Here is an 11,147-nt window from a genome sequence, read left to right as displayed (position 1 = left end):
CTGTTAAGAGAATACGAAAATAAAGTCATGGATTTTTTTTGGGCAAAAAAATGTTTTAATTTTTTAAAATTAAGTCTAATTTTGTGTGATAAAAATCTACAATAAACAAATGTGTTTTTATTTTGGGAAAAAGGGAGAAAAGTGTTAATTTTACTAAATTAAATAAAAATGTTGTAATAAAATTATATATAATAACAACTTTTTTAAAGTAACAATCCCTTTTTTTTTTTTTACATTTTTCAGGCCATCTCAATGCAACCAGAATTAGCTTTAACTTGTAAAAAAATTAAAAATTAAAAATAATTTATTCTAATTATTATACCAACATTCAATATAGCAATCAGAATTTTTTGGGGGTAGGGGGCACAATTTTTAGAGCAACTTTTGGTTTAAAAAAACAATAGTAGTAGTAATATTTCTTCTTTTTTTTCTAGAGAAAGTTATATTTTGTATGGGGAAAAAAAGTCTTAATTTTAGAAAATGAAATAAAAATGTCATACTAAAAATTATGTATAATAAACATTTTTTTATAAGAATCAATTACTTCAATAACTTTTTTTAGGCCATCTCTATCAACCAGAAGTAGATTTTCTAACCTGTAAAAAAAAAGTAAAAATCTGAAAGTTTTATCTCAAATTTCACCACATCTAGTGTGTGTGTGACAATCATTGGTACTTTAAATAATTATCATACCAAATAAAAATTGGTTTGAATCGAATCGTCACCCCAGGAGTTGAATCGAATCGTTGGGTGGCCAAAGATTCCCAGCCCCACTATCTACAGTTGTGAGGAATAAAACCCTTCAAAATGGAATGAGTTGGATACGTCAACATAACTCAATACAACTACTATTCCATAAACCACCACTAAGGGACAGTAGCACCTTGAAAACAACTTCCTGTATGCTGGTATGATTTTTAATCAAGTCTTTTATCTACGGACAGTCCTGCAAACACGCATCCCCAAACGTAGAATCAATATCCTATTAAACACAACCATTTATTTCTCTTTTTATTCCTCCTCGCCGTGACCTCGTTTTTCTTTTGTTTTGTTCTTTCTTTCTGTCCGTGCGAGGCGGCGTCCATCAAGCGGCGACACGGAGTACGAGGGAGGCGCGACCTTTACTTCATCACCGTCAGCGGCGTAGGGACAAAGCCCCGGATATTAAATGGAGGCGCGCTAAAAGCAGCGTAATAGCTTCAGGAGGCGGGGCTAGCGGGCTAGCAATGTGCGGGTCAAAGCAGGCGCTCTGCGGGAACATTCGCCCATGGAACATTCCGTGTGTCAGACAGAAAAACACCTGTCGTAAAATGTGTCGTAATCACAGAGACTTTGCTCCTTTCTTCCCTTTTTGGTCCACATGCTAGGCTGCAGGCTACGAGAAGCAAGCAGCTACGCAACAGCTGAGCGCACGATAGCCCACAAGCTAGACATATTTAATAATCATTAGAACAATGTTACACATTTGTCAGATTTAGTTTGAAAATTGAAGATGGTTGTTTTTAAATAAAAATACATTTTTATTCAAAGTCATGTTTTCCAGGAAATGTTATCATTTCCCCAAAAAGGTCACATTTTTCTGGCAAATAATTTCCCTTTAAAAAAAAAAAAATCAAGTCTGATTATGTGTAATAAAATTTCCTAATTTACAGTAAACACATTTGTTTTTATTTGAGGTAAAACATGTTTTATTCTTCTCTTTTTATGTGTGTGAAAACGTTCATAATTAATACAACTAATTATTAATGAATTCATGGGTAATAATTACACTTTGAGAAAAAAAAAAAAAAGGTCAGATTTTTCCACAAAAGTGAAACAAAAAAATTCTGGTTAAAATAGTAATATAAGTGAAATTTTATTCTGGAGAAAGTTTTTCTCTTGCAAGAATATGTTCATATTTTTCATAGGAAAATTGTAAGCTAACAAAGTAAATGTTATTATTATTATTCTGTATTAAAAAAAACTGGGGTAAAAAGAGAAGGAATTTTGCGAAAATGTATTATTTTTTGTGTGAAAACTGTTCAGAGAATACAAAAATAAAATAGTGTTTTTTTTTTCAAAAATGGCGTAAATTACAAAAAAAGTCACATTTTCTAGCAAATAATTGTTTTAATTTATTTATTATTGTTTTTTTATTAAATCAGATTTTGTGAAATTAAAGTAATTTTTTCCCAGGAAAAAGTCCTATTTTTTTTACAAACAAAATTAAAAAAAAATTGGTAAAAAAAACAGTAGTAGTAATATTTCTTTTTTTTTAGAGAAAGTCCTCGTGCAAGAAAAAGATTTTGTATGAAAAAAAAAAAAAGTCATAGTTTTAATTAAAGACAGTTATATTTGTTTTCAGGACAAAAAAAACGCAATCCTGTGAAAATAAATTTCTATTTTGTATGAAAACTGTTCAGAGAATATGACAATAAAGTCATGTTTTTTCAAAATATGTCGTCATTTGACAAAATGAAGTCACATTTTTCTGGCAAATAATTATTAAATTTTTTTTAAATGAAATCTGATTTTGTGAAAATAAAGTATTTTTTTCCCCAGAAAAAGTCCTATTTTTTTACAAACAAAATTAAATTTTATATGGTAAATAAAAATAAAATAGTAGTAGTAATATTTATTTGCAATCCTGAAAACAAATTCCTATTTTGTGTGAAAACTGTTCAGTCAAGTTTTTTTTTTTCAAAAAATGTCGTATTTGTACCAAATAAAGTAAAAATTTTCTGGAGACATTTTCTAAAATTAAGTCTGATTTTGTGCGATTAAAAGTCTTCATCTACACTAAACATATTTGTTTTTATTTTGTGCTTTAATCTTGAAATTAAATTCCTTTTTTGGATATATATATATATATATATATATATATATATATATATATATATATATATATATATATATATATATATATATATATATATACATACAAAAAATAAATGTGTTTTGGATATATATATATATATATATATATATATATATATATATATATATATATATATATATATATATATATATATATATATATATATATATATATATATACATAAAATAAAATTATTTTTTCCAGAAAAAGTCTTAATTTTAGTAAATAAAATCGAATGTTCCTGGTAAAAAAAAAAAAAAAGGAGTGGTAGTAGAAAACATTTTTTTTAGCCGACGATACACGTTTTCTCCTAAAAAAGTCGTAATTTTGCAAGAAAAACATTTTCATGTAGAGATCTGATATTGACATCGGATATCGGTCCGATAGCAGCAAAAAAACTAATCTTGGATGATATATGCTTTCATGTAAAATGTGCGATACAGGCAGTCCTGCAACATGTTTACTTGTGTGTGATATCATGTGCGATACAAGCAGCCCTGCAGCGTGTTTACTTGTGTGTGATATCAAGTGCGATACAAGCAGTCCTACAGCGTGTTTACTTGTGTGTGTGATATCATGTGCGATACAAGCAGTCCTGCAGCGTGTTTACTTGTGGAAAATTAACATCTAAATGTCCTCCAATAAACACACAATTTCTTCTATTTTAGTCAAGTCATTTACAAAAAATAAACATGCTACTCAATGGGTTACTAGCAGCTACACAACAGCTAAGCACACAATAGCATCATGGAACAATAAAACAGCACATTTTTCAATATTAACAAGTATCAAATAATTATAGTTGCATAGTCTCATAGGCAGTAAGAAACGTGTCCGCATTTTCAATTTACTGCGTCATGAGTTATGAATTATTGTGGCCATCTTACTAATGTTTTCCCACGACATCAGCTTGACCCTGGAACAGATTATTTCTATTTACATGATTTCTTACGGGGTCAACTGAGGTTAAACGATGAGTATTAACACAAACATTTTTTTTATTTAACACTAATTATTTTTTGGTTGATCAATCCAGGAAATTATTTGAAATAGACTTTTTTTTTTTTTTACGTCTACTAAAAAGTCCCACATGCCAAACTGCTTCCTCCAAGTTTAGTTTGCCGCTGGTTGGACCCAATTCTGTCCTGGTTTGATCAATGTGTTCTCTTGGGCCAAGAGTGCACAATCAGCACATATCTGTTAGCACTGTTTGCACGCCGCCCTCGCCAGGCGCTTTAGCAGGTCACCCGGGCAACGCAGCAGAGGGAAAACAATCACATTTATTTGTTATTATTCCTTTCAAAGTAATAAGGTCATATAAAAAGAAAACAATAGATTAAAAAATGATTTATAGTTGTAATTATTGCTTTTTTCCTTCTCTAAAATTCATATTGTTTTGAAGTAATAAAGGCTTATATTGATAAATAAAATATTAAATAAAAGCATATAAAATAAAAAATAAAAAATAGACAAAAAATATATTCAATATTATTGTTTTTTATTGTCTAAAATGTATATACCTTAAAAAAATATTGAACAAAAAGTAATTTGAAAAATTGAAGTAAAGGAAATGGCTACAAAATAATGCACATTTGTAATAATTGCTTCTTTTTTTTCAAAAATTATATTGTTTTGAGGTATCAAAGGCTTAAATTGATAAATAAAATATTGAATAAAAGCATATTAAATAGTAAAAAAAAATACACAAAAAATTATATATTCATTATTATTGTTTTGTATTGTCTAAAATGTATATCACTTAAATAAAATATTGAACAAAAATTTGAAACATTTAAGTAAAAAAATAATAGATACAAAATATTGCATATTTGTAATAATTGTTTTTTTGGCTTATATTGACAAAAGTAAATATTTCAAAAAATTATGAAAATTAAATAAAGCAAAAAGTAGAAAAGGAAATCATATAATTGTTATTATTGCTTTCTATTGTCTAAAATGCAGAGAACTTGGCGGTATTAAAAGTAATCAGAAATAATCAATTGATTATTTGAATTGCTTTCTTTTCTAAAATTCATATTGTTTTAGGGGTATTGAAGCTTAAATTGATAGATAAAATATTGAATAAAAGCATATTAAATAATACATTTAAAAAATAGACAAAAAACATATGTTCGTTGGTATTGCTTTTTATTGTCTAACATGTATAACACCTAAATAAAATATTGAACAAAAAGTAATTTTAAAAATTGAAGTAAAGAAAATGGATACAAAACAATGCATATTTGTAATAATTGCTTTTTGTTGTCTAAAATTCCTATTGTTTTGGGGGTATTAAAGGCTTATATTGACAAAAGTCAATAACAAATAAAAGCATATTAAATAAAATAAAAACTAGACAACAAATTATATATTCATTATTATTGTTTTTATTGTCTAAAATGTATATCACTTAAATAAAATATTGAACAAAAAGTAATTTGAAAAATTTAAGTTAAAAAAATAATGGATACAAAATATTACATATTTGTAATAATTGTTTTTTTCCCCCTAAAATTCATATTGTTTGGGGGTATTAAAGGCTTATATTGACAAAAGTAAATATTTAAAAAAATATTATGAAAATTAAATAAAGCTAAAAGTAGGCAAGAAAATCATATATTTATTATTATTGCTTTCTATTGTCTAAAATGCATAGAACTTGGAGGTATTAAAAGTAATCAGAAATAAACCATTGATTAAAAAAATATATATATAGTTGTAATTATTGCTCTATTTTCTAAAATGTATATTGTTTTGGGGGTATTAAAGGTTTATATTGATAAATAAAATATTAAATAATAAAATAAAAATACACAAAAAATAATATATTCATTATTATTGCTTTTTATTGTCTAAAATGTATATCACTGAAATAAAATATTGAACAAAAACTAATTTGAAAAATTAAAGTAAAAAAAATGGATACAAAATAATGCATATTTGAAATAATTGCTTTTTTTTCTCAAATTCATATTGTTTTGGGTTATTAAAGGCTTATATTGACAAAAGTAAATATTAAAAAAATATGATATAAATTAAATAAAGCAACCATATTGTTGTAATTATTGCTTTCTTTTCTAAAATTCATATTGTTTGGGGTATTGAAGGCTAATATTGTTTGATTAAAAATTAAATAAAAATCAATTATAAATAATAAAAACTATATTATTGCTTTCCACTGTCTAAACTTCATATCTCTTACATAAAATATTGACTACAAATAATTAGAAATAATGAAAAGGAAAACAATTGCATATTTGTAATAATTGTTTTTTTATTTTCTAAATTTCATATTGTTTTGGGGTATAAAATAAAATATAAACAATTGAATATTAGAGAAAAGTAATAATACATGTTTTTATTGCCTTTTTTTGTTTAAAATTTATAGCATTTGAAGGTATTAAAAGTAATTACAAAAAAAATGATGAAAAAATTATTTCTAGTGTAATTATTGCTTTTGTTTCTTTTGGGGATACTAAAGGCTTGTGTTGTTGAATAAAATATTAAATAAACATAATTATAAATAATAAAAACAATCAAAAATAGACAAATAAAATCATGCATTGTATTATTTATCATTGCTTTCTAAAATTCCTAACACTTGAATTAAATATTGAATGAAAATTAAAAAAAAAAAACAATAACAATTTAAAAATATAGATAAAAGAATAATGCATATTTATAATATTTGCTTTTTTATTTTCTAAATGTTATGTTGTTTGGGGTACTAAAGGCTTGTATTGACAAAAATAAATAACAGCAATGATAAATAATTAAAAATGAAAAATAGACGAAAAACAATAATCTATTCCTTATTATTGCTTTCTATTGAATTAAAGCAATTAAAAATTATGATGATTGTTAATTTTGTTGTTTTTTTATTTTCTAAAATTCATATCATTTGGAGGCTTTTTTTCAGAATTACTAAATGAAAGTCATTAAAATATGTAACATACCAAAAAAATAAATCAAAAATCGTACTAATAATTATTCTTTTTTTTAATCATCTAAAATGAATTGCATTCAGAGCTATTAAAGTCTATACAGTAAAAAAAAAAAATATTGAATGAAAAAAATAAAAAAATAATGAAAAGTTTAAAAATAGATGAAAAAATAATGCATATTTCTAATATTTGCTTTTTTATTTTCTAAATGTTATATAGTTTGGGGTACTAAAGGCTTGTATTGACAAAATAAATAACAGCAAGTATAAATAATAAAAAATAAAAAACAGACGAAAAACAATCATCTATTCCTTATTATTGCTTTCTATTGCCCCAAATTCAAAGCACTTAAAATATTGAATTAAAGCAATTAAAAATGATGAAACGTTTTTAAAAACTGATTAATTTTGTTGTTTTTTTATTTTCTAAAATTCATATCATTTGGAGGCATTTTTTTAGAATTAAAAATCGTACTAATAATTATTCGTTTTTTTTATCATTTAAAATGAATTGCATTTGGAGGTATTAAAGTCTATATATTTAAAAAAAAATAACAATCAAAATCAGAATCAGAACTACCTTATTCTGATTTTATTTATTCTGTATTAAAGTCTATATATTTAAAAAATATATTAATCAGAATCAGAATCAGAAGTACTTTATTCTGATTCTGATTCTCATTATTATTATTTTTAGAAATATAGACTGTAATAGCTTCGAATGCTATTCATTTAATAATAATATTGAATAAAAGTACATCAAATAATAAACGAAAAAATGTGATACTGATTTGAAAAATAACTAAAACAGTTCTAGTCTTTAAGGAGACATTGGTATGAATAATTAAAAAACATGATGGAACAAATACAATATTTATCTTATCATCCCAGCCATGAGTCAAAGTTTTAAAATGGCAGTAAAAAAAAAACTTACCCGTAGTGCAGAGAGTGAAGAAAAGTAGGCATTTGTTTGCATCCATGGTCCTTGTCAAGCGGCGCCACGTCGCCATAGTAACAGTGCCGTCCTCGCCTCAGCGCATCTTATTGAGCAGACAAACGATGTTCTCCCTGTCCGTCCGCCCCCTCCCCCGCACTCTGACTTCTGGACTGAGCGGCGCCTGCCTGCCGTCTCCTGGCTCGCTGGAACCTTCTGCACGCGCTCCCCTCCTTGCTCGCCACGCTTCAGTCCCTCTGCGGGCTGGCGTCCCTCCCCCTCGCTCGCTCGCCCGTCGCCTCCCTCTAATCCTTTCACACGGCTCCCAACTGAGGGCGGACACTTTGCACAGAAAAACAACAACAAGCTCTATGCTAGCTCCGAGGTGTGCCTCAAGGCTGCGTCCTTTGCCCCCTTCTGCTTCCAAACACCGGCGTGTAAAATAGTCAGAAATCCTCAAGCCCCTCTATTTACCTGCTCAGTGGCCTTGTGGTTAGAGTGTCCGCCCTGAGATCGGTAGGTCGTGAGTTCAAACCCCGGCCGAGTCATACCAAAGACTATAAAAATGGGACCGTTACCTCTCTGCTTGACACTCAGCATCAAGGGTTGGAATTGGGGGTTAAATCACCAAAAATTATTCTCGGGCGTGGCCACCGCTGCTGCTCACTGCTCCCCTCACCTCCCGGGGGGTGATCAAGGGTGATGAGTCAAATGCAGAGAATAATTTCGCCACACCTAGTGTGTGTGTGGCAATCATTGGTACTTTATTTAACCCAAGTAATTTACAAAAGGCTAGGCTAAAGGCTAGCAGCAGCTACGCAACAGCTGAGCACAAAATGGCACACAAGCTAGACATAGGTAAGAATCATGGAACAACAAAACAGCACATTTGTCACTATAAACACGTGTCAAATAAGTATAGTCACATATTACTCACACATACAAAGTCCGCGAGGCCGTATATTAGAGCGTGTCCAGTAACAAACGTGTCCGCATCATTCCAATTACTGCGTCGTGAGTTTAACTTTATGAGTTATTGTGGCCATCTTACAAATGTTCTTCCACGAAAATGGCTTGACCCTGGAACAGACTATTTCTATGTACATGATTTATTATGAGTTCAACTGTGGTTAAATGATGAGTATGTACGCAAAAAAAAAAAATCATTGATTTAACACAAATTGTTTTGGTTTATCAATCCAGGAAATTAGGTCAAATAGACATTTCTCTCTCTCTCTCTCTCTCTCTCTCTCTCTCTCTCTCTCTCTCTCTCTCTCTCTCTCTCTCTCTCTCTCTCTCACTTTTTTAAATGTATTTTTGTTTTTATACTATTAGGGCTGTGAATCTTTGGGCACCACGGGATTTGATTCTATTCTTGTGGGTAACGATTCGATTCTCGATTCAAAATCAATTCTTTTTTAATAACATTGGGTGCCAGCTCTAAGATGAACTACGTTCCTCCATGAAAATACACACACACACACACACACACACACACACACACACACACACACACACACACACACACACACACACACACACACACACACACACACACACACACACAAACACACACACACACACACACACACACACACACACACACACATTTATATAAATTTATATATTTATTTATATAGTACCGAAAATTATTCATTAGTATCGCGGTACTATACTGATAACGGTATACCGTACAACCCTAGTATATATGTATATATATATATATATGTATATATATATATATATATATATATATATATATATATATATATATATATATATATATATATATATATATATATATATATATATATATATATATATGTCACACCACGGTGAGGGAAGTCCTGTTTTGGGGTTGTCTGGCGAACTTCCTGTTTTATGTTGAAAGTCTAACCTTCCTCTCGTTTCAGGCCACTTGCCTTTCCTCCTGTGTCACTGGTCTGATGTCTTTCCTGATTGCCTGATTGTGCCCACCTGTGTCACCCGCCCTCATGTGTGTATATAGCCCTCGTCTTCCCCTGTCTTGTTGCCAGAGTATATTGTCTCGTCGTGTACCACCAGCCGTCTTCCACAGTCTTGTCAAAGTCGCTAAGTATTGCCTCGCTTTATTCTTTGATTTCCATGGCATCCATGGCTGTACCAGCATAACCCTCGTGTTGACTGGAAAACAGGGAAGATCAGCGAATGGGGAAGGGAATGTGCCAAGAACTGTGTTTTTTCTACTGTCCAGGGAAAAAGTGTCAAGGAAATTAATATTTTTTCTGCCAATTCTGCCACAGACTCAGAATTTCCGGACCTGTGTTCGGTTCCCTCCTGTTATCACCACCTGTGACAAGTCTTCAGCAAGCCAAAGGCCCTGTCACTTCCACCCCACCGATCCTACGACTGTGCCATTGACCTGCTGCCCGGTGCCACTATTCCCAAGGGGCGTCTGTACTCCGTCTCTGGTCCAGAAAGGGCTGCCATGAACGATTACATCTCGGCATCACTGGAAGCTGGCTTGATTCGCCCGTCATCATCTCCAGCAGGAGCGGGGTTCTTCTTTGTGAAGAAGAAAGACGGGTCGTTAAAACCCTGCATTGATTACAGCCCACTGAATGACATTACCATCAAGAACCGTTCCCCTCGTCCCCTCATGTCTTCTGCCTTCGACCAACTTCAAAAGGCTAAAATATTCACCAAGCTGGACCTTCGCAACTCTTAACATCTGGTCCGAATAAGAGAGGGAGACGAGTGGAAGACCGGATTCAACACACCCAGCAGCCACTACGAATACAGGGTCATGCCCTTTTGACTCACCAATGCCCCCGCCGTGTTCCAAGCCATGATCAATGAAGTTCTAAGAGACTTCCTGGACCATTTTGTGTACGTCTACCTTGACGATATATTGATTTATTCACCTGACAGTGACACTCACCAAAACCATGTAAATCAGGTTTTAAAGAGACTCTTGGTCAATGACTTATATGTTAAAGGCCTACTAAAACCCACTACTACCGACCACGCAGTCTGATAGTTTATATATCGATGATGAAATCTTAACATTGCAACACATGCCAATACGGCCGGGTTAACTTATAAAGTGCAATTTAAAATTTCCCGCTAAACTTCCGGTTGAAAACTCCTTTGGATATGACGTATGCGCGTGACGTAGCCAGTAGAACAGAGGTATGGCTCCCCCATTGAGGCCAATACAAAAAGCTCTGTTTTCATTTCATAATTCCACAGTATTCTGGACATCTGTGTTGGTGAATCTTTTGCAATTTGTTTAATGAACAATGAAGACTGCAAAGAAGAAAGTTGTCGGTGGGATCGGTGTATTAGCGGCTGGCTGTAGCAACACAACAAGGAAGACAGCAGACGCGCTAGCCGATGCTAGCCGCCAACCGCATCTGTGATCGGGTGACGTC

The sequence above is a fragment of the Entelurus aequoreus genome, linkage group LG01 (genome assembly GCF_033978785.1).
Source record: "Entelurus aequoreus isolate RoL-2023_Sb linkage group LG01, RoL_Eaeq_v1.1, whole genome shotgun sequence".
In the NCBI taxonomy this organism is placed as follows: Eukaryota; Metazoa; Chordata; class Actinopteri; order Syngnathiformes; family Syngnathidae; genus Entelurus; species Entelurus aequoreus.
The sequence above is the reverse complement of the archived record's forward strand: the minus strand, read 5'-3'. Positions refer to the sequence as shown.